The sequence below is a fragment of the Kogia breviceps genome, chromosome 11 (assembly GCF_026419965.1).
Source record: "Kogia breviceps isolate mKogBre1 chromosome 11, mKogBre1 haplotype 1, whole genome shotgun sequence".
In the NCBI taxonomy this organism is placed as follows: Eukaryota; Metazoa; Chordata; class Mammalia; order Artiodactyla; family Physeteridae; genus Kogia; species Kogia breviceps.
The window spans coordinates 10,500,418-10,525,865 of record NC_081320.1 but is presented as its reverse complement, the minus strand read 5'-3'; the positions used below and the strand labels follow the sequence as shown (position 1 = coordinate 10,525,865).

At 40.4% G+C, this 25,448-nt stretch overlaps 1 protein-coding gene across 1 annotated transcript in view; it reads right to left on the bottom strand.

The window, feature by feature from the left end:
* The window catches only part of LOC136792066 (acyl-coenzyme A oxidase-like protein), a 192,979-nt gene that overhangs the window by 83,929 nt on the left and 83,602 nt on the right, over nucleotides 1-25,448 (bottom strand). The window lies entirely within an intron of this gene.

Genomic DNA, 25,448 nt, shown 5'->3' with positions numbered 1-25,448 from the left:
AGATGGCAGATAATGCACATTTCAGTACAACCAGTAAGCGGGGATATGTTGCACGCAAGACTTAACTCTAGGCTGGCCTCTATCACCCCCAGAAGCTATCCGTTAGATGGAGAAATGCCATAAACATACTGTGAGTCCAGTTTATGTGTCTCTATGAATTCTTCACACATACCAAGCATGGCCACCAGCAGCTGCCAATTCTTGAGCTCTGACAGGCATCGAAGAAACAATTCGAAGGCGAGGGACACAGAACGTGGGACGGTTTTTAATCAGGTCACTCCATGCCTGGAGAACTCTAAGTACCAGAACGAACTACTTAAATCTCATCTGCAACAAAACCGACCCACCTTCCCTTCCCCCTGCCCCCACTGTACTCAGGTACTGCCACGTTTTCAAATTCTTTCTTTTCTTTTTTCTCTTCCTTTCTTTTTCTTTTTTCTTAAAACTCTTGCTTAAGAGCTTTTGCTTGAAATTCATTTCCTGACAGTTCTGGAGGCTGGACGTCCAATATCAGGGTGCCAGCACGGTCAGGTTCCGGTGAAACTCTTCCTGGCTTGCAGAAGGCTGCCTTTTTTCTCTTTTCACATGGCAGAGCGAGGGTGCGCTCTCTCTCTCTCTTTTTATAAGGAAACTCATCCCGTCATGAAGTTCCCGCCCTCATGACCTAATCTAATCCTAATGACCTCTCAAAGGCCCCATCTCCAAATGCCATCACATTGGGAATGAGGGCTTCAACACATGAATTTGGGGGCGGGGACACAGTCGTTCAGTCCATAACAACATTCCTTTTGATTTTCATTATAGAAATGTTATGGACAGATTCTTAGCGGAATCTTGTCATTGAAAGACCACATGGACTTTGGGGCTTGAGAGATAAAAGTTGAAACTACAGCCCCGTTACAATCCACCTTTGTGGTTAGGACAAATTATTTCACTTCTGAGCCATTAAAAATGTTTTTTTTTAAATTTAGATATAGCTGACAATAGCAGTATGTTAGTTTCAGGTGTACAACATAATGATTCAATATTTGTGTATATTGCAAAATGATCACCACCATAAGTCTAGTTCACATCCGTTCACCATAGTTACAAACATTTTTTTTTCTTGAGATGAAAGCACAGGGACTATAGTTAATAATATAACTGCTTGTATATTTGAAAGTTGCTAAGAGAGTAGATCTTACGAATTCTCATCAAATTGTTTCTTGAATGCCTGTCACATCTGCAGTACTGGCATCTGGCAGTGGCCGTATCTGACATGTGTGGGGAATGAGCATCAGGATGGAAATGAGACTCACCGGACATTTATGTCATTTATTCATGTAACGAGTGGCTTTTTTTCAGCTCTACTCTGTGTAAGACGGTCTTTCAGTGACTCTAATAAAGGAAGTCGTTTGCTTTATTTTGTTTTGTAATCAGAGGGAAGTGAAGAAATATAACTGGAATAAAATAAGAATGAAGAAAATACACAGAAAAGAGAAAAAGGTGCCGAATCACAAAGCTGGCAGTTACAGTCATTTCGGGAAGGCAGATTCTTATCTGACCAGAGCGGAGTGTGAAATGTGGCACTCTTTCTTTTGTTTCTTCTTGCCTTTGTTTTCCCCCCGTAGAGAAGGGCAGTGACACTCTGTAGTTGGCACTGAGTCTACCCTTGGAGGCTGAACCAGAGTCTGATCTTCTGGTCGGCTCGCTTTGACCACTTGATCATGGGACGGAATGTGTCCCATACACACCTCTCAAAGGCCTCCCTGCCTAGGGTGGGGGACAGCACCCTCCCCCTCGAAGCAAACTGAACAGCTTGGTATTTAAACTTTCAGCGGTTCTCTCTGCTCAAAGAAATAACACTCAAGGAGAAAGTTAGACTCTCTGTATCTGCTTCCCATTTGCTTCCAACTCATACCCCGAGTCCTCTGGTTGGAAGGTCACCTGCCTTCCCCAGCTCCCCAGTTCTTCCAGAGCCTGGAGGACGGACTTCTTTGTAAAAATCCTCCTGTAACAGAGAGCTTTGTGCTCCAGTGGAAAAACTGGCAGCACAGAAAGCCTCTACCCATGTATAATTTAGCACGATTACCTGGGGCGGCAAGGCACAGCTCAGAGGACCATGTCACATGTGCCTCGGGGTCCCCACCTAAAACTGGGGCATCTCATGACAGTGGAGGGAGAGGATAATGTCTGTTTTGCTCCCTGCATTGGTGTCACAATTACAACGGAAAAGACACAGTGGAGATAGGCGATTCTCAAAGGAACAGCCCACAGAACATCTCTGGCAGAGGCGAGGACAACAGCTGTCCAAACACACTCATGGTCCTGAAACGCTCCCATCACACTGCAGAGGAAAATGCCAGGAAATCCATGCTGAAGCCCAGGGGACAGGCTCTCCTAAACCTGGATCGGCTGCTCCCCACCATTGCATGGAAAGGAGAGAGGAAGGATCAACTATAATGTGGATGTGTCCAGGTAGAATTGCGGACACTTTTAGATTTTTTTAAGTCAACGTGTAAAGTAAGTTTTCACGGGACTGATCAAGAGAAAAGCAGGGACAGAAAACTGGCCGGACCACATGGAACCCTGCTTGAGGAAGGGACATCACATGGGAAAAGCTTGCAGAGGGACTTCTGCAAAACTGGCTGTGGCTTAACCCCTCCGACAGGATGAGGCAGAAGTAAAAAGCAAGTTCAAGTTAAGGGGAAAGGCCCCTTGAAGGCCTGCCAGCCAGCTCCTGGGTGCTTTTCCTTACATGTCAACATCACTGTGCTGCTGCAGGACCCACTCAAGAAGGCTCAGTGTAGCCTCATCCTTGCTGGCAAGCGGCCCCTGGCACTGGCCACTTCCCAGATAGAAAGCCGGGCACGAGTCACCCCCGACTCGACAGCACCCAGGACTTGGAATGTGTCGACAGGAAGGCAACTTTACGAGGGCAGGTGCCCAGGAAAGCAACTGACTGAGAAGCCTCTGGTCCCTTGAGTTAGTTGATTGGCCGGAAGTGATAGGCTGAAGCCAACTGAGGGCTATACAGTGGTCCACGTGCCTAGGCAGGGAGGCCTTTGAGAGGTGTGTGTGGGGCACACTCCATCCCATGATCAAGTGGTCAAAGCGAGCCGACCAGAAGATCAGACTCTGGTTCAGCCTCAAGTGTAGACTCAGTGCCAATGACAGAGTGTCACTGTCCGCAACTGTAACCCCACTGACAATGGCCTTTGCAATGCATAGAGAGTTTAAATTTACTTACTGCACAAAAACATTGTGAAACAACAGAAATCAAACATCTAGCCCTCCAACGTTACAAAATCTTAACATGAGGTTTCAGAAGAAAGGATTTTAACAGTGACACGTTGTTGTTTACTTCAAGTGGTAGAGCTGCTCCCGAAAACTTGTGCGTAAATTAGCCTTATGCAAAACAAACCCTTCTTAAAATGCACCAGGTAACGGACACTGTTCTAAGCCCTTTAATTGCATTTGCTCATTTAGCTTTCAGAAGCCCCGCAGGTAAGCATTATTGATATCTTTTATTGTCTTCATTTTGCAGGTAGAAAACTGTGACACAGAAAGGTTGAGGAGTCTTGCCCAAGGCTGCAGAGCTGGGTTTGGACTGGGTACCCAGCTTTCTGAGCCCACGTTCCTAATCACAGGATACACTGCCTCCCAATGGACTCATGGGGAGTTGGTTCCCTGGGCAACACCTGTCCTTCCCCAATACACAGTGTATAAAGATGTACTGTCACACCTGGTCAGGTTTGATGTGAACCACACCCCACACTTAAAGCCTCTAAGGGAAATAAATGCTTGGTTCCTAATAAGTCATCATACAGCTAAGACAGAGCTGAACTCATAAAGAAACCCCTGCTGCCTCATCTTTGGTGGATGCCCATATCCATTCCCCCTTTTTCTTTCCTAGAAACACCCCAAATAGCTTTGGGTAGCAATATACCCAGTTAAAAACACTTAACTCCCTACAGAGGATCTACAAAAAATCCTCAGCTAACGTCATGTTTAATAGTCAAAGACTGAGTGCTTTCCCCCTAAGATCAGGAAGAAGATGAGGCTGTCCATTATCTCCACTTCTATTCAACATTGTACTGGGGGTCCCTGGCCACAGCAATAAAGCAAGAAAAAGAAATTAAAGGCCTAAAATTTGGAAATGAGTAAGACACTCTTCATATAAAAAGACGTGATGTTTTATGTAGAAAATCCTAAGGAATATATAATAAAGCTACCAGGACTAATAAGCCAATTAAGCAAAATCAGAGATACAAGACTCTGATATACAAAAGTCAACTGTATTTCTGTATTCTAGAAATGAACAATGGGAACTTGAAATTTCAATGCTGTTGCAGTAACATCAAACATATGACATACTTAAGGACACCTTTCACAAAGTACTTGCAATATCTGTACATGAAAAGTGAAAAAAGTGTTGCAGAAGGAAATTTAAAGGGAGCACCTAAATAAAGGGAGAGATATACGGTGCTTGAGGGTCAGAGAACTCCATATTGCTAAGACATCATTTCTTCTCACCTTGATCTACAGATTCAACACAACGCCAATCAAAATCCTAGCAGATATTTTTGTAGAAATTGAGAAGCTGATTGTAAAACATATGGAAATACAGAGGACTTAGAATGGTCAAAACAATTTTGAGGAAAAAAAAAAAAAGGTGGACGACTCACTAACTGATTTCAACACTTACTATAATGCGACAGTAAACACAACAGTATGGTGTTGGGATAAGAATGAAATGTAGATGACTGGAAAAAAGTAGAGAGTCCAGAAATAGAGCCACACATGCATGGTCAACTGATTTTCAGCAAAGTTACCAAGGTAACTGAATGGGGAGAAAACAGTCTTTTCACCAAAAGGTGCTAGAACAACTGAATAGCCACATGCAAAAACAAACAAATGAATCTCACCCTTACTTCACACCATATACAAAAGTTAACGCCAAGTCGATCATGAACCTAAATGTAAGAGATAAATCTACAAAACTTCTGGAAGAAACTATGTGAGAAAATTCTAGTGACGTTGGGTTAGCCGAAGATTTCATGACATATGACACAAAAAGGTTGAATTTCACCAAAATTAAAATTCTGCTCTTTCTGACACTGTTAAGAAAATGAAAACATGGGTAATGGATTAAAAGAAAATATTTGTGAATCACATATATAATAAAGGGCTTCCATACAGAATTTATAAAGACAACTTACAATTCAATAGTAAGAAAACAAAATCCAGTTAAACAAACAGGCGAGAAATTTGAACAGACACTTCACCAAACAATACAAACGAATGGCAAATAAACACATGAAAAAGATATGAGAAATGCAAATCAAGACCACAATGAAATACCACTCTTCACCCACTAGAATGGCTAAAATGAGTAAGACAGGCAATGTTAAATACTGAGGATGCAGGGCAACTAAAAGTTATGGCTGTTGGGAATGCAAGTGGTTCAGCCACTTTGGAAAGCAGTTTGACAGTTTCTTATAGAATTAAACATATACCTACTATGAACCCAACCATTCCACTCCTAGATATTTACAAAAGATAAATAAAAACATATGTCCATACAAAGACTTGCACGAGAATGTTCATAGAAGCTTTGTTCATACTAGCAAAACTGGAATCAATCCACATATCCACCAACTGGTTAATGGATAAACAAATTGTACTGCATCTGTACCAAGGAACAGTACCCCACATTAAAAAGGAACACCCAACGACTTGGATGGACCTCAAAAGCATTTTGTTAAGTGACAGAAGCCAGATATAAGAGACTATGCACTATGCTATTCCATTTATATTATATTATAAAAAAGGCAAACCTACAGCAAATGGAAAATCAATGTTTTCCAGGAGTCAGAGTCAGGGGAAAGGATGAGACGAAAAGGGGCACAAAGAAATGTTTTTGGGGTGATGGAAATGTTCTATTGTGGTGCTGATTATAGGACCATATGTGTTCGTCAAAGCTCATTGATAAAACACTTGCAATTGGTGAATTTTAATATATAAAAATCAAATATATTATAATAATATATTTATAATTATATTTATATATACATAAAGTAAAAAGCTGACATTTTTAAAATGCTCACCTCTCCAGACTCCTTTGCAACCAGGGTTAGATGTGGGACCCACACGGCCAATGAAAGTAAGCAGAGGTTTACTGGGTGATGCTTCTGTGAAAACTGTTTTCCTGATAAAAGAGAGCCTGAGCTGGCATGTGCCCTCTTCTCTTTGTCCTTTTTCTAGTTTCCTGCTTGGAACTCAGCCATCTTGTAGGTGTAAGAACAGTTAAAAGCCACACTAAGGAGTTGTATTAGTTCCCTAGAGGTGCTGTGACAAATCACCACCATCTTGATGACTTAAAACAACAGACACTTATTCTCTGACAGTTCGAGAGGCTAGAAGTCCAAAATCTAGGTATGGGCAGGGCCATGCTCACCCCAAAGGCTCTAGGGGAGAATCCTTCCTTGCCTCTCCTAGCTTCTGGTGGTTGCCAGCAACCTTTGCATTCCTTGGCTTGTGGACAAATGACTTGAATATCTAATATCTGCCTCCATCTTCACAAACCATTCTCCTCTGTGTCTCTAGGTCTCTCCTTTTCCTGTAAGGACACCAGTCATATTGGAGTAAGGCCTACCCTACTTCACTATGACCTCATTTTAACTTGGTTACGTCTGCAAGACCCTATTTCCAAATAAGGTCCCTTTTATAGATACTGGGGGTTAGGACTGAACCTATCTTTTGGAGTGGAGGGGTACACAATTCAACTCACAACAGGAGGGCAGAAGGGAAAGATAGCAAGAGCAGGGGCCCAGCTTTAGCCGTGGACTCACAGTGCCTGCCTTATGCATTCTTTGGGCTTCTGTCTTTTTTTAAAATTAGTTCAGGTCTTTTATTAACCAATCCTACTCAGCCATGTGAAGACCTTTCTTGTCCTTTCAGATGTCTGAGGTCTCCTGCTAGTGTTCAATAGGTATTCTGTGAGAATTGTTCCATTTGCAGATGTATTTTTGGGCAAAGGTGAGTTCCACATCCTTCTACTCCGCCATCTTGATTGGAGGCCCTAGGCTCCTGTTTTGGCAGCGTTTAAACCTTTCCTCCCTTGGTACTCAGCCCCAAATCCATTTGCTATGTCCTTTGAATTTGTTTTCGGTCCTCACTCTTAAATCTACCCTCTTCCTTTTAATCTTACTGTGGATAGAGGGTAGAATCAGGTGGAAAAAAGGAGTCCAGTTCTGACCAATAACGATACACATTCGCTGAGCTTGGATATCAGATTCTACGACACACTTCAGGTACCACGTGTCTTAAATTATGCCTATCCAATATGGAGAACAATACAATATGCAGTTACTTAAACAATTTATACGAAGTAGGTCAAGCAATGATTTTGTCCTCAGTTTCCACTTTTCTCCCTCAGGACAGCTGCTCCCAGTGTCCTTAGCAGCCCACCCCCTAGACTTGTGAGCCCTTGTCCAGGAGGGAGTAAACCCTGTACCTGCCCAGCAGATGATCAACTCATAAAGTAATGGAAATGGTACACCCCAAATCATCCAGGCCACAGAGTCTTTTTCTTCTCCTTCTTTTCTCTCTCCCTTTCCTTCTCTGTAGTAGGTAGAGCCTGTGGCCTGGCTTTGCCAGACCTACCCCACCTCCAGCACATGCTCACCTGGCTTCACCTCTGTTTTTGCTGTAGATCCCTCTGTAGCCCGTGTGCTTCCTACTCAGCCCTGGCTGGGGAGGCTGGGGTCTCCCTGGGTCCGGTCTGCATCTCTCTCTGACGGCACCCTTGGTGTGGCCAGAGCACGAGGCCACTCCTCACCTACTCAGCCCACACCTCCACCTTCTGGCCTCTCCTCCTGTTTGACTTTCTGTCTTGTCTTTGTGTATGGGGGGGTGTGGGGGTGTGGTCCATATATATTTTTCTGCCTTCCAGTATTTTTTAATATCTTTTTTTCATCTTTCTGTATTTCTCTCCCGAAACGACTCCTTTCTCTCTTTTTTGGTAACCTTACTTCATCACTTTTCCCTTGTCTATATTTTTAATGTTTCTGGAGTTTTCTACCTTTCTGTATTTTTTTCTATTTTGCTGGGTTTTTGTTTTTCTCGCCTATCATATTTCTATGTCTGCATTTCTGTCTTTTTTTCCTGTGTCGTTTGAGCTGTCTTTTCTCCTGACCTCTCTGTCCCTCTTTCATTACATGTTTTCCCACCATGTTATTTCTCCCTTTTCTCTTCAGGTTTGTTTCCAGATTAAGCTTGGTTCCCTCTGGGTGGCTTTGAGCAGAGGACCCCCTTCCCGCCACCTGTAGCCTCTCTCCCTGAACTCTGCCCTCTCCCAAATCCTGCCGCCCTCTTCCTGTACCAATGGGCAGGTACTGGTTTGTCTCCCACTAGCTTCTCAAAGAAAGCAGGGTGGTTGGGTCCACCAGCTGTCAGCTCACTGGTGGCTTCCTAAACTGGGAATATGGGATTCTTGATACCTTTACCCTAAGCTTTAAACCTGAGCCACAATTCCAGGAGAGACAGTTAAATAAATCTCAGCCAACATCCTACTATATACGCAAAGTATATATATGTGTGTGTGTATAGATATATGAGAAAGGACACAGGGGGGCACCCTTATGTCCACTGTTCCACCTTGTTTCCTATGAGGAGAAGTAAATGTTCTCAAGATGCCCCAGAGAGGGCTGTGTCCTGGCTTTGGGGACCTGAGGGGAGGGGCCAGCCGTGAGGTTCATGCTCTTCTCAGAGCCTGGGTCAGAATTTGAACCCAGGGCCCTTGGGTCTAGCACCCCACCCTACCCCGAGACCCTTGCTGGGCCCCAGCTCTGCACTAGGCTCACTGCACCAGAATCCCCCCTTCCCTCAGAAGGTGGCAGGTGGTAGCATTGCAGGGCTGAGGGGGTGGAAGAGCCCTTGTGTGGGGAGATGAGTCACCTGGGTGCAAGGCTGGGATTCCCACAGAAACACACCGTGAGAACGATGGCTGCTATGATAGTATGAAGGTGCCCAGCATTGGGGACCTCCCCAACACACCCACATGCTCCGCAGCGCTGGCCGTGGATGGTGAAGACATTCTGGTTTTAGGGTGAGTCCCAGGCAAGTCCAGTAACTGTGCCTAGATCTGAAACACAGACGTATCTGGTCTGCCAGGGCGTGCCTTGTCCCCAGCTGCCAACAAAGCTGTGCGAGTACAGACCTGGCCCCCTTCCCTCGGCCCTCGCTGTTCACACAGAGGGCTCCCCCACAGACAGCCTGGGCCACAGCAGGAGAGAAAGCATCCTCCCCTACGGTGATGGGAGCAGGTTCTCCATCAGCGTGCATTCAAAGGCTCCCCTCCAACCGGCACTGTCCAATCTCAGAGCACTCCCTCCGCTGCTTCAGAGATGTGCACGTCTCCTTCTCTCCACCTCCCCCACCGACAGCTCTCCCTCCCCCAGGTTCCCCGCTCTGGTCTCCCTCCTGCCAAGTGGGCACATCCATCCATCGGAGCCCTTGCCACGCTGCTCTGACCAGGGTAGGACTGTGATCTGCCTGGCACCCAGCCCAGTGGTCAGGGCCAATGAGCACATGAAGGACCCTCCCTCACAGATGCTGGGAGTCGAGGTAGATTCCAGGGGAAGGGGTGGAATGCAATTGGATTCAGAGGGCATAGAAATAGCGAGAGGAAGTTCAGTAGAGAGGAGTATACACGGCAAGGTGTGTGGGGCTCCAGGTCAGCCTCCTCGCTGCACGGCAGCTACAGCGTCTGCAGGTTTTGGGGGGATTGCCAGGGTCTCTGCAGACTCTTCTCTCTTCTCTCACCTGCACTGTCCTCCAAGCTCTGGTCTGGGGCCTGGCAATATGAACAGACCCCAAAGACAGAGCCCCTTCCTAGCGAAGACCTGAGTATTTTTGTCAGGCACGTAAAAGATCCAGGAGTGGGGGACGGGCAGGGGGGACACACGTTTGATCTGACCTGTTTCTGAATCTTTTTGCCACTAAAGCTTGACTGAAATTGTCAAAACATGAAATCAATACGGTCTTGGCAAAAGACTCCTATAATTGAATACATTACTTCCCAATTTCTCCTCCTTTTCCCTTTTCGTGTCAAATGAAGAGACTGCTTTTTATTACTTAGCCTTTCAGAAGAGAAAACAAGTTGGATGATACAACCTCTGTGGTCATGTAAGCGTACATTTGAACACATGCTTCTGACATCGATCTTGATCATTTTCAACAACAGATAGGTAAACAAACAAATGTTGGATGCCGTCTTCCTTTCTTAACAGTGTCCTCATTTTACAAGTTCCTTCTAATGTTCCGGTGGATGGTGGGATAGAGGTAGGGGTGGGGGTGGGAATCAGGAAACCATAACTAGATTTAACAGGCACCAAAGCGTGCATTTGGAGTACCGTCAGCTAGAAAGATCTTGTTTCAATAACACGATCTTCGCATTTAGCTGAAGACCACGTTATGGAGCCTGACTGCCCTTAGCGACTGCTTCAAGCTGACATAAGGCAGAAAAATGTACATTTAATATGTGAAAGAAATTAGCCCTCAAGATCTTTGTTTCCTGAATCTCTGCAGCAGCTCAGCTGGTGCTTGGCACACGAGACAGCTGGAGGAGGCCTTCTTGGGGCGGTGAGGGAAAGGCAAGGGGTACAGAACGCAGAAAACTCACCCCATGGGGGTCTAGGGTGAACTCAGGGAACAACAGGTTGGGAGGGAGAGCACGGAACCCACTGCAATTTGGACTCCTTAGGGCTCTGTCCTTCCGTGTCCACGAATGGCATCCTATCTCCCCCAGCCACAAACGGAAGCCCCAGGGCCATTCTTGACTCCACCTTCAGCCACGACCATGGCCGAAGTGATAGGCCATGACCCCCATCATTTGCAGGGAAGGTGGAAGGTTCTCAACCCCGCACTCAGGGCGCACAGGGCTACCCGCGGTGAGGACCCGCCGTCACCGCCACAGTCACCCTCTGGCCAGCCTCTCCGGCCTGGGAACTGGGATGCCGAGGTCTCGATGCTCAGCCTGGGCCTGACAGTCACTGGCTCACGTCACATGCCTCGAGCCTCCAAGGTGCTGCTCCCCTTGCCGGGGGATGGTGTGAAAGGGCGTGCTCTGCTGGTCACCATGCAGGACTCAGCTCAAGGACGCTCCTTCCGAGAGCCACGGACACAGAAAATGAGGCGGCCCTCTCTCTGCTCCAGACCCCTCTCACTGCACATCCCCCCTCACCCTGCCACCCATCCCTCCAGCTGAGAGTCCGTGTCTTAGTCATCTTTGACGCCCCAGAACCCACATGGTGCAGGGCGCGCTACGTCACCGAGCAGCAGCATTTGCCATACAAGGAATCATTCAGTAAAAATTCAAACGTTTACAGGTCTTTTTTTTTTCTTAATTGGTTATTTAAATCTATATATCTGAAGCTCCGATGAAGCACTGTTTTTTGGTTTTTTGTTTGTTTTTGCGGTACGCGGGCCTCTCACTGTTGTGGCCTCTCCCGTTGCGGAGCACAGACTCCGGACGCGCGGGCTCAGCGGCCATGGATCACGGGCCCAGCCGCTCCGCGGCATGTGGGATCCTCCCGGACCGGGGCACGAACCCGTGTCCCCGGCATCGGCAGGCGGACTCTCAACCACTGCGCCACCAGGGAAGCCCCTGATTAAGCACTTTTATTTCACTGTCACTCAGAGGCTTCTATTTTTGGCTAACCTTTTGGAGTTCTGAAACAGCACCCATCTCGTTATGTTGAGACGACCATTGCGTGAGCCTCTGTGTGCTCCTGTATGCTCAGCAGGGAGAGGACTTTGAGACACTTGTGAGTAAGGGGTGAATTAACACTAGGGGTTAAAACACAACAAAACAGCCTATTCGGAAAGCCTGAGCTGTTGTTGAGCAGGAAAGGAAGAGCAGCAGGTCGCCGAGAGCTGCCACATGAAATTCTAGGGTCAATAGGTGGTGGTCTGTCCCACTGCCAGGCTGTTAAGCTGATGAGGGGATGGGCTGGACTTAACACTGGCTGACTTGGGAGGCCAGGCTGGGAGGTGTTAAGCCCTTTATAGGGACATATGTGATTCCCTCCTTTGCATTATGCTGTGTCCTAATGTCATACACCTGTGAGCTTGGTCGCACATTCCTCATGGAGGCCCCTGCAGCCTGGCAACTTTGCTGTTTCCCTTTTCTTAGTCCTGCTATCAGGTGTTGGCTGTAGGCAAAGTGCTGGGTTCTAGGCTATCTCTCATCACAGCAAGAACTCGACAAATGTCCTGATCCCAGCTGACCATAATGGTCTGCCCACTGGCCTTGAGGAAGGGCAGAATAAACAGAATAATAGATTCAATGCTGTGCATCCAAATTCTACAGTTTCCAGTAGCATCAAGCCCCAGGATGTGTCAACCCCCTAATCACAGAGAACTTCAAGAAACTGTTGTTAAAGCCCATAGTGAACATCATACTTGACAGTGAAAGGTTGAAAGCTTTTCCTCTAAGGTCAGGAATAAGATATGGATGCCCACGCTCGCCATCCTTATTCAACATAGTACTGGAAGTCCTAGCCAGAACAATTAGGCAAGAAAGAAATAAAGGCATCCAAACTGGAAAAGAAGTAAAATAGTTGCTATTTGCAAATGATATGATCTTATATATAGAATATCCTAAAGAGTCCCCCCCCAAAACATTACAACTAATAAATGAATTCAGTAAAGTTGTAGGATACAAAGTCAAAATACAGAAATCAGTTGCATTTTTCTACACTAACAGTGCAATATCTGAAAAAGAAATAAAAACAATCTCATTTAGAGTTGCATCAAAAACCAATAAATTAACCAAGGAAGTGAAAGATCTGTACACTGAAAACTATAAGATGAAAGAAATTGAAGACAAAAATAAATGAAACAATATACCATGTTCATGGATCAGAAAAATTAATAGTGTTAAAATGTCCATACTACCCAAAGCAGTCTATAGATTCAAAGCAAACCCTATCAAAAATGGTTTTTTCCCCAGAAATAGAAAAAAAAAGTCCTAAAATTCATATGGGACCACAAAAGACCTCAAATAACCACAACAACGCTGAGAAAAAAACAAAACTGGAGATATCACACTTTGAGATTTCAAACTATGTTACAAAGCTACAGTAATCAAAACAGTGTGGTGCTGGCATAAAAAAAGGACACACAGAGCAATGGAACAGAATCAAGAGCCCAGAAATAAAGCTATGCATGTATGGTCAACTAATATTTGACAAGAGAGCCATGAATACACAATGGGGAAAGGATAGTCTCTTCAATAAAATATGTAGAAGAGTGAAATTAGACCCCTATCTTACACCACTTACAAAAATTAACTAGAAATGGATTATAGACTTAAATATTAAGACTGAAACCATAAAACTAGAAGAAAACCATGTCTTGACAACAATTTTTTTGGATTTGACACCAAAGGCACAAGCAGCAAAAGCAAAAATAAACAAGTGGGACTATATCAAACTAAAAAGCTTCTACACAGCAAAAGAAACAAATCAACAAAATGAAAAGGCAACTTGCAGAATGGGTGAAAATAACTGCAAACCATCTATGTGATAAGAGTTTAATACCCAAAACATATAAGAAACTCATACAACTCAATTGTTTAAAAAAATCCCAAAAAACAAATAATCCGATTTTTTAAATGGGCAGTTGACCTGAATAGACATTTTTCCAAAGAAGACATACAAATGGCCTTGAAAAGATGCTCAACATCACTAAACATCAGGGAAATACAAATCAAAACCACAATGAGGTATCACCTCATACCTGTTAGAATGGCTATAATCAAAAAGACAAGAGATAAAAAGTGTTGGTGAGGATGTGGAGAAAAGGGAATCCTTATGCACTGTTGGTGCATATGATCCAGAAATCCCACTTCTGGGCATTTATCTGAAGGAAATGCAATCACTACCTTGAAGAGATATCTGCACTCCTATGTTCACTGCAGTGTTATTTACACAAACCAAGATATGGAAGCAACCTAAGTGTTCATATATATACATATATACATACACACACATACATATACAGTGGACTATTATTCAGCATAAGAAAGAAGGAAATCCTGCCATTTGCAACCACACAGATAGACCCTGAGGTCATTATGATCAGTAAAATAAGTCAGACATAGAAAAACAAACACTGTATGATCTCATTTATGGAAACTAAAAAAGCTGAAGTCATAGAAACAGAGTAGAATGGTGGCTGTCAGGGGCTGGGGGCAGGAGAAATGGACACATGTTGGTCAAAGGGTACAAACTTCCAGTTACAAGAGGAATAAGTTCTGGGGATCTAATGTATAGCATGGGGACTGTAGCTAACACTATTATACTACATACTTGTAAGCTGCTAGACAGTAGACCCTAAATGTCTCACTCTCCACCAAAAATGTAATTATGTGAGCTGATGGAAGTGTCAACTAACACTATTGTGGTAATCAGTGTACCATATATGAATCATCACATTGTACACCTTAAAATTACACAATGTTCTATGTCAATTATATCCAATAAAGCTGAAAAAAAGGAAAGGCCCGCCAAAAAGAAACTGTTGTTTAGTATTCAGTCACTTATACCAAGTCAAACTCACCAGTAATTAGGGGGCCATAAATTAGAAAAATGTCATTTCTATGGTATGCTCTTCAACCATGAGCCCAGAGTTTGGTACATGTCCCATAGATCTGCCTCTCTCTGAAACTAAGCTGTCTTGTCCCCTTGTCCTGTCTGGGTGACTTGCCCAACGGTCCATGCCTGGGCCTTCCTTCCCACCTTGGTCAGGGCCCTGCTTCCTGGGGTCCAGCCTCTGGGATGTAAGATCTCTAATAGAAGGTTCAGAATCTCTAGGGTATGTCTGCCTGACTTCGGGGCAGCCCTCAATAGCTCACCTCTTGCCAGACTCCTGTGACCCTGGCCACTGGCCCAGACCTCCCCCATCATCTGTCACCATGCTCTCTGGATTCCATGCTGCTGGCTGGCCTGGGCACCCACAACTGTGTTTTGGTGTGACACTGAAAACTGTCTAGCACAGAACTGATACTTGGTGAATGTTGTTGCCATTAGCCATTTCTTCTTTTCCCCAATTAGTGTATCAAGATTCAGCAGCTGAATCTTGGAAACTTCTAAGTTTCCAATTTCATATACAGAAAAATGATAAGTGCCTTTAATGCAAACAACCTAAATGCTGTGAGGCACCACTTAAGTTATATCTTTAAATGTTTTAATTGAGGAATAAGAGGCATAGAGTCAGATGCATAAATCTTAAGTTGACAGCTTGATGATTTTTTACACATGTATGTAACCATGTAACCACCCAGGCCAAGGTATAGAAATTTCCCAGACCCTGTTCTGTACTCCCTCTCTGATCCCCAGATAACCATCTGCTAATTTCACCCCTTCTTGAATGAATGTCATATAAGTGGAATCATACATTATTAATTTTTTCTGCCAGGCTTCTTTCACTACACATAACATATGTAAAATTCACTTATTTGGTTGCAGGTAACAGTACTTTATCCCTTTTTATTGCTGGATACAATTCCGATGTATGAAGATACCACAACTGGTTTATCCAAACTCACATTGATGAACATTCCGGTCGTTTCCAGTTTTTGACTATTATTGATATAGCTGTTATAAACATTCTTGTATAAGTCTTTTTGTGAGCAGGGTTTCACTTTTCTTGGGTAAATACCTAGGGAGGAAAGTGCTGGTCGTAGGGTGGGTATATAATTAACTTTATAAGGAACTGCCAAACTGTTTTCCAAAATGGGTATTACTATTTTACACTACCAACAGCAATTATGAAAGTTCCCCTTGTTCCATATTGTCACCATGATTGAATTTCATCAAACATTTTAGTTTAACACACTGCAGTGGGTGTGTCGTGGTATTTCATTGTGGTTTTAATTTCAATTTCCCCGATGACTAATAAGATTGAGCAAAGTTTAATGTGCTCATTACCATTCTTTTATCTTCTTTTGTGAAGTGTCTTTTAAGTCTCTTGTGTAATTTTTCTTAGATTATGTCTTTTTGTTACTAAGTTAGAGGAGGTCTTTACGTATTCTGGACAAAAGTCTTTTGTCAGATACATGTGTTGCAAATAATTTCTCCAAGGTCATGGCTTGTCTTTTTGCTTTCTTACTGGTGTCTTTTGGAGAACAATTTTTTTTTTAATTTTGAAAAAAATCCAATCAATCAATATTTAATTGAATGGTTAGTGCTTTTTATCTTTTTTCTAAGAAATCTTAGTTTACCCAGTGCCAAGGAGATGATACCCTATGTTTTCTTCTAAAAGTTTTATAGTTTTCACTTTCACTTTGTCTATGGTCAATTTCAAATTAATTTTTGTGTATTATGTGAGGAATAGGTCAAGGTTCATTTTTTTACCATTCGGATATTTAGCTATTTGTTGCACAATTTGCTGAAAAAATTTATCTCTTCATCATTTAATTTCCTTTGTACCTTTGTAAAAAATCAAATGAACATATATTTGTGGGTTGATTTCTGGACTCTATAGTGTTCTACTGATCTGTTTGTTTATCTTTATGCCAATCCCATACTGTCTGGATTATCGAAGCATTAGCATTAACTCTAAATTCAGGTAGTACAAGGCCTGCACATTTCTTCAACTTTTTTCATAGTTGTTTTGGCTATTTTAGGCTATTTGTATTTCCACATGAATTGTCAAATCAGCTTGTGAGTTTCTACAAAAAGTCCTGCTGTGATTTTGACTGAGATGGTGTTGACTCTAAAGACCAATTTAAGGAGAATGAACATCACAGCAATACTGAGTCTTTCCATACACAAACGTGATATACTTTTCCACTTATTTAAGTTTTCTTTAATTACCTTCTGCAATGTCTTATAGTTTTCTATATACAGATCTTGCACTGTTTGAATTTTTATTGTAAAATATATTCCTAAGAACTTCATGTTTTTTAATGATATTGTAAATTTAATTTAATTTTATATTTTGTTTTCCAATTGTTTATTGATAGTGTATAAAAATAAAATTTATTTTGGATACTGAGTTTGTATCCTGTAACCATGTATTGACTTACTAGTTCTAGTAGAGTTTGGGGGTATTTTTGGTAAAGTCTTTAATATTTTTTATTTAAACAACTATTTCATCTGCAAATTAAGACAGATTTATTTCTTCCTTTACAATATTTGTCATTTATTTCTTTTTCTTGCCTAGCTGTTGCACAGCTGGGACCTCCAATGTAATGTCAAATAGAAGTGGTGATAGTGGACATTCTTACCTTGTTTTCCCTCTTAATGAGGAAAGTGGGCAATATTTCTCCATTAGATATGTTAACTATAGGTTTACTGTAGATGTGCTGTTTCAAAATTGAGGAAATGAGTTTCTATTTCTAGTTTGGTAAGACTTTATATAACCATGAACTGATGTTGGAGGTTGTCAATTTTTTTTATGCATTATATAACACATAATTTTTCTCCTTTATTTTGTCAATGTTGTAGATTTCATTGATATTTGAATGTTAAATCAACACTGCATTCTTGGAGTAAATGCACTTGGTGACATATTTTTCTTTGTATATATATTGCTGGATGCAATCTTTAATATTTTATTATACATTTCTACCTATGTAATGAAAATATTGGTTTATAACTTTTTCTTTGCAGTGTACTTATTAGTTCTCATATCAGTATTATATGGGTTTTTGAAAGAGTTTTGTGTAAGACTGGTATAATTTTATCTTCAAATGTTTGATAGGATTCAAAAGAAAAACCATCTGGACCTAGAGCTTTCTTTGTAGAATGTTTCCATTACAAATTAAATTCATTTACTAGATATTTTTAGTTCCCCCCGTTTTTTTTTTTTTTTTGCTTGCTCTTGAAAGTTGTGTTTTGCCAGGAATTTATTCTGAGTTCTTGAATTTATGTGCACAAAGTTGTTCATAATATTCCCTTATTGTATTTTCATCTCTGTCCTATATGTTATGATATTCCCTCTTTCATTCTTGATCTTGTTAGTTAGTCCTTATTTTTTTTTCTCTTGGTCAGTCTTGCTAAGGATTGATCAATTTTTAATCATTTCAAAGAACAGACTTTTAGGTTTGTTGATTTTTTCTAGAGTTTATTTTCTACTTCATCGATTTCTCTCTAATCTTTATCATTCCCTTTATGCTACTTACTTCGCTCTTCTTTTTCTAGCTCTTAAGGTGGAAACTTACATCATTTACTTAAACCTTTTTTTATTTTTATCTAAGATAAACATTTCAATCTATAAATTTCCCTCTGAGGACTCTTTTCACTACATCCACCAAATCTGATATGTTTTGCTTTCATTATCGTTCAGTTTGAAATATTTTCTAACTCCCCTAGAGATTCCTTCTTGGATTCACAGAAATGAGCTGCTTAATATTTATTTGGGAGATTTTTCCAGATATCTTTTTGTTTTTGATCTCTAATTTAATTCCATTATCAATAGGGAAAATATTCTGTATTATTTTGATATTTTAAAATTTTTATTGAGATTTGTCTTATGAACAGCAACTGTAGTTCTGGGTGTAGTTTTCAATAAATGTCTATAAATGCTAAATAGATAGAGTTGGATGATAGTGTTGTTCACATCTTTTAAGCCATATTGTATTCCTGTCTATTTGTTTAATCAATTATTGGATTTGTCTGTTTCTCCCTTTGGTTCTGTCAATTTCTGCTTCATGCTTTTTTTTTTTTTTTTTTCTTTTGGCCAGGCCACATGGCATGTGGGATCTTAGTTCTCCAACCAGAGATCAAACCCACACTCCCTGCAGTGGGAGCATCGATGCTTAACCCCTGGAATGTCGGGGAAGTTCCCCTGCTTCATGTATTTTGAATGTCTGTTATGGTGCATACCTATTTCAGATTATTGCCTTCTTGATGAAGTGGTCTTTTAATCTTCATGAAATGACCCTCTTTATCCTTGGTAATGCTCTTTGTCTTAAAGTTTGCTTTATCTGATATTAATTTAGGCTCTCATGTTCTAGTTGCAAGCTATATCTTTCTCTTGTCTGTATCTTTATCTTCAAAGCATATAGATGAGATTTTGCTTATTTTTAACCCCCTATGACAATTTATTTGCCTTTTAATGGGAATGTTCAGTCTATTTACATTTAATATAGTTATTGATAATGTTGGGTGTAAGTCTACTATACTACTACGGTATGTCTGTCTCCTTAGGTCATTAGTTTTTGTTCCTTCTTCCAGATTGACTGAGGATTTTTCTTTTTTGTCTCAGTTTACCTTCTCTATTAAAATATATATTCTTTACTATGACAGTCTACCTTTAATTAATAACAATTCATGCATAACATAAGAACCTTACAACAGTATAATTCCAAGTACTTTAAATACCATCTTTTGTGCTAAGGTGCCATATATTTTACTTCCATATGCATTATAAAACCAAAATAACTATGATTACATTTGCTTTAAATAGTGAATTGAATTCTAAAAAGTTTAAGACAAGAAGGAAGGTGTCATTAATATTCACCTACACATTTTGCATTTTCACTGTTCATCTTTCCTTTAAATTTAAATTTCCATGCAATTTCATTTTGTTCAGCTTGAAGAAACTTCCTTAACATTTCTTCTAGTACAGGTCTGCTTATGACAAATTTTCTCAGCTTTCCTTTACCTGAAAATGCCTTAAATCATTTTTGATACGTATCTTTGCTGGCTCTAAAACTCTAGGGAGAAAGTTGGTTTTTTATTTTCAGCACTTTAGAGATATCTTTTCCACTGTCTTCTGGATCTACAATTTCTAATGAAAGTCAACCATCATTCTTATCATTTCTTTTCCGTTTCTAATGTTCCTTCTTCTCTGGCTACTTTTACAATTTTTTCTTTATCTTTGATTTTCAGCAGTTTTACTATGATGTGCTTCTGTTTTTATGTTTGTTTGTTTGTTTGGTTTCAATCTCTCTGTCTGAATCTTGTGAGCTTTCTGGATTTGTGTGCTGTCATTTTTTTTAAAAATTGGCTGATACCTTTTCTGTTCCATTCTGTCTTATCTTTCTCTGAGACTCCAAGTGCATGTATATTAGAGTGTGTGATTCTGTCCCACAGGTCACTAAGGCTCTGTTCATTTTTATCAATCTTTTTCTCTCTGAGCTTTAGCTCAAAGGATTTCTATTGATGTCTTTATGTTCACTGACATTTTCCTCTTTGCATCCAATCTGTTGCTAATTCCACCCAATTAATTTTTTTAATTAATTAATTTTTGGGGCTGCATTGGGTCTTTGATGCTGTGTGCAGGCTTTCTCTAGATGTGGCGAGCGGGGGCTACTCTTTGTTGTAGTGCACGGACTTCCCATTGTGGTGACTTCTCTTGTGGAGCACGGGCTCTAGGCACGCAGGCCTCAGTAGTCGTGGCATGGGGGCTCAGTAGTTGTGGCTCGCAGGCTGTAGAGCACAGGCTCAGTAGTTGTGGCACATGGGCTTAGTTGCTCCGTGGCATGTGGGATCTTCCCAGACCAGGGCTCGAACCCATGTGCCCTTCATTGGCAGGCAGACTCTTAACCACTGCACCTCCAGGGAAGTCCCAATTTTTTATTTATAGTATTGTATTTTTCAGTTCTATCCCACTTGGATTTTTAAAATATATAAAATTGCCAAAAGTCTCCTGAAAATTTCATTTATTATGTCCTGTCCACTCTTTAATAAATTCATCATATTTTTTTTAAAGTGCTTGTCTTCTAATTTCAACACTGGAGTTATTTTTGGTGTTTTTTTCTATTGACTGATTTTTCTCTCGATTATGGATTATATGTTCCTACTTGTTCACATGTCTGGTAATGTTTTATTGTATATTGGACACTGTAAATACTACTCATTCTGGGTCCTGTTATTTTCCTCTGAAGAGTGTTGAGTTTTATTCCAGCATGCTGTTAAATCAGTAGCAGATAAACTTGAATCTGTAGAGGCTTGGTTTAAGTCGTTGTCAGGAAGAATCTTTTTGGTTTTGCCTTTAGTATCTTTTAATTCTACTTGTCGTCCTTGAGGAAATCCCCTTTCTTGGGACATAGTTTTTTATACCTAAGGCATGGCCCTTCTGGTGTTCCAGTGGAAAGCTTTCCATACCTCTCTAACTGGGCAGAACTCAAACTATATATTCTGTGTCCTATGTGGTAGGCAACAGTTGAATTCTCTGCTCAGCTTTGTAAGTCTTTCAAATGAAAGATCCCTTGAGCTCTTTGGAGTCTTGTCCACCTATGCATATTTCAGATATCAGTTAAAGATTTGAGTAGTGTTAATACACATATTTTGAAGTTTCCTCCCTTTTTAAAAATTTTCCCCTTCAATTTTCAGTCTTCCTGACAATCTCAAACTCTATCTGCTGACTCCAGGACATTAAGATTGAGGTTCCCATGTAGTAACTTCTTCTTTAACCTAAATGTAGGGAAAGGCTTTCTCTCTGTTAAAATCCATTTGACTACATAGAAGTTAAATACCTTTTTGCATGGCAAAAATTACCATGAACAATGTCAAAAGACAAGTGACAAACTGGAAGAAATTTTTGCAATATGACAAAGGTATAAGATCCTTAATATAGAAAATTATTCTACAAAAATACTGACATCCCTATGGACAAATGGGAAGCTAATATGAACAAATAATACCTGAAAAATGTTAAAATAGCTCTCACATAGATGAAAAACTATTCAAACTCACTCATAATTAGAGAAATGGAACTTAGACCAATACAGAGATATAATTTCTCACCTATCAAATTGGCAAAAATAAAAAGTATGATAACACATTCTGTTGATGAGGCTGTGAAGAAACAAACATTGCTGGGGAGAATGCAAACTGGTACAACCCTTCTGAGGGATAATTTGATAATACTTAACCAAACTACATATGCACTTACCTTTGGACCCAGCAATCACACTTCCAGAAATCCACCGTAAAGGTACACCTTAAGCAATACTAAATTTCATATGCACACAACAAAGAGGGGTTGAGTAAGATATGATACATCCATAGTGTATTATTCTGCAGTTTTTCTGTTTGTTTGTTTAAGAATAAGGTAGATCTCTATGAACTGATGTAGAATGCTTTCCAAGACATACTGTTAAGAGGGAAAAAAATACAGAAGAGTATCTATAGTATGTGATCCTTCATGAAAGAGAGAAAATAATATAGGAAAATACAAATGTATCTGATTATTTGTGTGAAAGAAATAAAGGAAGGATAAGCCAAAAACTAAATAGTCTGCTCACCTATTGGAGGTATGTGGGGAAAAAAGAGAAGAATGGAAGAAGTAGGGATGTAGGGGTGAGGAAGGAGTGACAGTTCTGAGTATACTTTTTGTATAGCTTTGATTCTTAGAAACTTAGTAATGTTTCATGTAGCCAAAACATGAATGGATTCAAATCAACCAGGATGTTGGGAGATCCCAGAGTAGAACACAAATAACCACAAATGAACCCAACTGTGCTGCAAATGAATAACACAATCTCACTGAAGGAGAAGGAAAGAACAAGTCGAAGTAATTTTGGAAATACTACTTTGATTAGATACCGTAAGCTAAGTTCACAAAGACAAATACTGTATTCTAGTTGTAAATATCTTTCTCACAGACAGATGGGTTAGCAATTCTGAAACTACTTAATGTGTATACTAGGGAAGATCAAATAAGTAAACACAGTAGACAATGAAAACCAGATTTCTCATTTCTCAGAGAAAGAAGTTACAAATAGGAAAGAGGGAATGCTTGTGGTTTGGGATTGGAATCAGAACTACCAATATAAACTCATGGTTTCTCATATATGTGCATACAAATCTGTATGAGAATGTGTGAGTGAGTAAACCTATATCTATTTTCTAGCTTAGAACAAGCCTAGAAGTAGTGACACTCCAGTAGCAATTAGCATACTCAGCAACCAGATATTGATTTTTAAATACTATTCTCCAATAAAAGGAACCAGGGACTCTTGGAGAAATGGTTGATTACAGGTTGGGCAGGGAAAATATGAGATGAGCCTAGAACATTTTATGGTACCAAAAAATAAGGAAACGTTTCAAAAAAAAAAAAAAGATGGGGACATATCAGAGATACAGGGGCTAGTTAAACTGAAGGAGATCTCAATGGCCAAAGCTGGAACAATTTGAGCAAGAAAATAAAATATGGTAGAATTGGACATAACCCAAATATACAATAAATACCCATTAATCCACACTGATATAAATAATAATTAATTGAATAGATAAATCATTAAATCATTGGAGGAGAAGGGACAGCTCTTGCTTCTAATAAAGGAATGTAGCAGGAATGAGAGAAATAGAATTCCCACTAGTAAACACCACAGTATTGATTATTTCCAGAAAGATCCATAGATGATTACTAAAATAGTGGGTAAAGTTTAAGGAAAAAAAATAGTATTTTTGCATAACCAAATGTGAGTCTCCTCTTTGCTCTTGGTGACAGCATTCCCTTGAAGAAACCACTAACCTTTTTGGTCCTCAGGTTGCCTCCTGAGGGACCCTTCTAGCTCTCACACAAAAAGGAAATGACTGCACTGCCCAAGCAGTTATTAGAAATATAACTTCCTCTTCCTTTTCCTTCTCATCACTTCCCCTTCTTTCTTTCCTTTCCATTCCCTATCCATAATAGGCTTCCATAGGAAGAGAATTTAGGTGATCTCTTTGAGAGAAAGATGGAGAAAGAAGTGAGGGGAAAAGAGAAAATGCAACTCCTAGTAATAACTGGGTTTAATGTAACTAGAATAAGAGAGAGGAAAGCATCACAGAACAGAAACATTTCCTATGACCAGAAACAACAAAGAGGGAAGTGCCAAGCTAAGCCTTAAGAGCAGAAATAAATGAAAAAGAAATGAAGGAAACAATAGCAAAGGTCAATAAAACTAAAAGCTGGTTCTTTGAGAAGATAAATAAAATTGATAAACCATTAGCCAGACTCATCAAGAAAAACAGGGAGAAGACTCAAATCAATAGAATTAGAAATGAAAAAGGAGATGTAACAACTGACACTGCAGATATACAAAAGATTATTAGAGATTACTACAAGCAACTGTATGCTAATAAAATGGACAACCTGGAAGAAATGGACAAATTCTTAGAAATGCACAACGTTCTGAGACTGAACCAGGAAGAAATAGAAAATATGAACAGACCAATCACAAGCACTGAAATTGAAACTGTGATTAAAAATCTTCCAACAAACAAAAGCCCAGGACCAGATGGCTTCACAGGCGAATTCTATCAAACATTTAGAGATGAGCTAACACCTATCCTTCTCAAACTCTTCCAAAAGATAGCAGAGGGAGGAACACTCCCAAACTCATTATACGAGGCCACCATCACCCTGATACCAAAACCAGACAAAGATGTCACACAAAAAGAAAACTACAGGCCAATATCACTGATGAACATAGATGCAAAAATCCTCAACAAAATACTAGCAAACAGAATCCAACAGCACATTAAAAGGATCATACACCATGAATCAAGTGGGGTTTATTCCAGGAATGCAAGGATCCTTCAATATACGCAAATCAATCAACGTGATACACCATATCAACAAACTGAAGGAGAAAAACCATATGATCATCTCAATAGATGCAGAGAAAGCTTTTGACAAAACTCAACACCCATTTATGATAAAAACCCTGCAGAAAGCAGGCATAGAGGGAACTTTTCTCAACATAATAAAGGCCATATATGACAAACCCACAGCCGACACCGTTCTCAATGGTGAAAAACTGAAACCATTTCCACTAAGATCAGGAACAAGACAAGGTTGCCCACTCTCACCACTCTTATTCAACCTAGTTTTGGAAGTGCTAGCCACAGCAATCAGAGAAAAAAAAGAAATAAAAGGAATCCAAATAGGAAAAGAAGAAGTAAAGCTGTCACTGTTTGCAGATGACATGATACTATACATAGAGAATCCTAAGGATGCTACCAGAAAACTACTGGAGCTAATCAATGAATTTGGTAAAGTAGTAGGATACAAAATTAATGCACAGAAATCTCTGGCATTCTTATACACTAATGATGAAAAATCTGAGAGGGAAATTAAGAAAACACTCCCATTTACCACTGCAACAAAAAGAATAAAATATCTAGGAATAAACCTACCTAAGGAGACAAAAGACTTGTATGCAGAAAACTATAAGACACTGATGAAAGAAATTAAAGATGATACAAATAGGTGGAGAAATATACCATGTTCTTGGATTGGAAGTATCAACATTGTGAAAATGACTCTACTACCCAAAGCAATCTACAGATTCAATGCAATCCCTATCAAATTACCACTGGCATTTTTTACAGAACTAGAACAAAAAATTTCACAATTTGTATGGAAACACAAAAGACTCCGAATAGCCAAAGCAATCTTGAGAACGAAAAATGGAGCTGGAGGAATCAGGCTCCCTGACTTCAGACTATACTACAAAG